Below are 3,374 nucleotides of genomic sequence, written 5' to 3'. Positions count from 1 at the left end.
TTGATATTCCGTTGATAATTACAACGGAATGGCAACGACAATATCCGTTGATATATATCAACGATTATATTCAACGGAACACAGGCGTGGTTTATTTTCAACGGTATATTATCAACGAATATCGGTCGTTGAAAATAGTAACGGATATCCGTTACTATTTGTGGTCGTTAATTGCAACGGATGTCCGTTGATAAATGTAGTCGTTTTATTTGCAACGGATATCCGTTGATATATCGATTATATAGCTCACGACGACCCCCTCCCTCCCATTCATACCAAAATCTCTCAAAATGTCTTATTCTTCCTCAAATCTAAATATACATGTTTCAAGGCAGTGGATGTATCGTAGAGAAGATCCAACAACAAAAGAAGTTACACCGGAGTTCTGTGCCGGTTTGGAGCAATTTATGAGTTTTGCTTCAATGCAACCTTTGTGTCAACAGCGTGGAAAATTGCAATGTCCATGTAAAGGTTGTAGAAATTTAAAATTTCTAAGCCAAGAAGTGGTCTGCAAACATCTATATCGAAGGGGTTTTATGGATGATTACTACGTATGGCATATGCATGGAGAAGAAGTCAGGACAACGGCGAATACTGTTGTATGGACACAGACAGAGGAGGTAGAAGCAACTGGAGAAAATCAATCTTTTGATTTTGAAACAAGAAATCCGTATGCTCAAATGGTGACAGATGCTTTTCCCGGGGTATTTGAGCAAGTTCAACAAGAAGAAGAAGAGTCGAATAATGATGCAAAAGGATTTTTCGACATGCTCACGATGGCAAATCATCCTATATACGAAGGATGCAAACAAGGTCAGTCTCGATTATCATTAGCATCAAGATTGATGAGCATGAAAACATATTATAATGTTACTGAGAATTTCATGGACTAGGCGTGGCTTATTTTCAACGGTATATTATCAACGAATATCGGTCGTTGAAAATAGTAACGGATATCCGTTACTATTTGTGGTCGTTACTTGCAACGGATGTCCGTTGATACATGTAGCCGTTATTTTTGCAATGGATGTCCGTTGATATATCCATTATATACCTCACGAGCCTCCCCTCCCATTACTACTAAAATCTCTCAAAATGTCTTCTTCTTCCTCAAATCGAAATATACATGTTTCAAGGCAGTGGATGTATCGTAGAGAAGATCCAACAACAAAAGAAGTTACACCGAAGTTCTGTGCAGGTTTGGAGCAATTTATGAGTTTTGCTTCAATGCAACCTTTATGTCAAGAGCGTGAAAAATTGCAATGTCTATGTAAAGGTTGTAGAAATTTAAAATTTCTAAGCCAAGAAGTGGTCTGCAAACATCTATATCGAAGGGGTTTTATGGATGATTACTACGTATGGCATATGCATGGAGAAGAAGTCAGGACAACGGCGAATACTGTTGTATGGACACAGACAGAGGAGGTAGAAGCAACTGGAGAAAATCAATCTTTTGATTTTGAAACAAGAAATCCGTATGCTCAAATGGTGACAGATGCTTTTCCCGGGGTATTTGAGCAAGTTCAACAAGAAGAAGAAGAGTCGAATAATGATGCAAAAGGATTTTTCGACATGCTCACGATGGCAAATCATCCTATATACGAAGGATGCAAACAAGGTCAGTCTCGATTATCATTAGCATCAAGATTGATGAGCATGAAAACATATTATAATGTTACTGAGAATTTCATGGACTCGTTTTGCAAGACATTGCATGAGTATTTACCTGAAAATAATCAAGCTCCGAAATCATATTATGGTACAAAATCAATCTTGAAGGATTTGGGAATACCTTATGAAAAGATTGATGTCTCCGATTATCATTAGCATCAAGATTGATGAGCATGAAAACATATTATAATGTTACTGAGAATTTCATGGACTCGTTTTGCAAGACATTGCATGAGTATTTACCTGAAAATAATCAAGCTCCGAAATCATATTATGGTACAAAATCAATCTTGAAGGATTTGGGAATACCTTATGAAAAGATTGATGTCTCCAGAAACAGTTGCATGCTTTTTTGGGATACTGATAAAGAGTTGATGCAGTGTAAATTTTGTGGAGCGAATAGATATCGACCGAGTAAGGAAAGATCTCGTAGAAAGGTGTCGTATAAGAAGATGTTCTATTTGCCTGTGTCGTATAGATTGAGAAGGTTATATGAATTTGAGAAAACAACATCACATATGAGATAGCATGCAAATCATTCGAGCTCGACAGAAGATATGCAACATCCATCCGATGGTATTGCATGGAAAGATTTCAATAAGGTATTCCCTGATTTTGCTGATGAGCCTCGGAATGTTTATCTCTGCTTATGCACGGATGGTTTTAGTCCGTACAAACAATCTGGCATGCAATATTCATTATGGCCTGTGATACTCTCGCCATATAATTTGCCTCCGGAGATGTGTCTGAAAAGAGAATTTATGTTTCTAACATTGTTGATTCCTGGGCCAGATCACCCGAAAAAGAGTTTTAACGTTTCCAACGGATAAATCCATTGAAATTTCGTCGTTGGAAATCGGTGTCCGTTGGACAATCGTTGGAATTTTCAATGGAATTTCAACGAATTTTTCCGTCGGAATTTTCCAACGGATTTCCAACCGCAATCCGTTTGAATTTTCCAACGGAATTTTCAACCGATATCCGTTGGAAAATTCCAATGGAATTTCCAACCGATATCCGTTGGAATTTTTCAACGGAATTTCCAACCGCAATCCATTGGAATTTTACAACGAAAAATTTTCCAATGCATCATCCATTACGGCAAAACCGTACTGCATTTTTGAAAGGTAGAATTGTTAAAGAGTATACTCCAATATTGCAGACAGGCTTCCAAATTTATTCTGAATGGATAAACAGCGGTGTTATTGATGATTTGCAAGAATCCGTTCGATGTGGAGGTAATTTTGGGCATATAAAGTGCAAAGGATTTGGTGATTGGCATAACTGGTATAAACGAAGTATTTTCTGGTATCTACCTTATTGGAGTTCGCTTACACTCCGACATAATCTAGATGTGATGCATATAGAAAAGAATTTCTTTGATAACATCATCAATACTGTTCTGAATGTCTCAGGAAAGACAAAGGATAATGTCAATTCAAGGAAGGACATGAAGGAAATCTATAAAAGAAAAGAGTTGGAATTATCACATGATGGTAAGGCACCAACTCCAATCTTTAGATTACTGGGTTCTGGAAAGAAAGTTTTGATGAAGTGGTTGCAGGAAGAAGTGAAATTTCCTGATGGATATGCCTCCAAAATAGCTCGTTGCGTTGATATGGAGTCAACAAAGCTTATAGGAATGAAGAGCCATGATTGTCATGTTTTTATGCAACGTCTCATTCCGATTGCTTTTGCAGAAC

The sequence above is a fragment of the Tarenaya hassleriana genome, unplaced genomic scaffold (genome assembly GCF_000463585.1).
Source record: "Tarenaya hassleriana unplaced genomic scaffold, ASM46358v1 Cleome105, whole genome shotgun sequence".
In the NCBI taxonomy this organism is placed as follows: Eukaryota; Viridiplantae; Streptophyta; class Magnoliopsida; order Brassicales; family Cleomaceae; genus Tarenaya; species Tarenaya hassleriana.
This window is presented reverse-complemented; position numbering follows the sequence as displayed.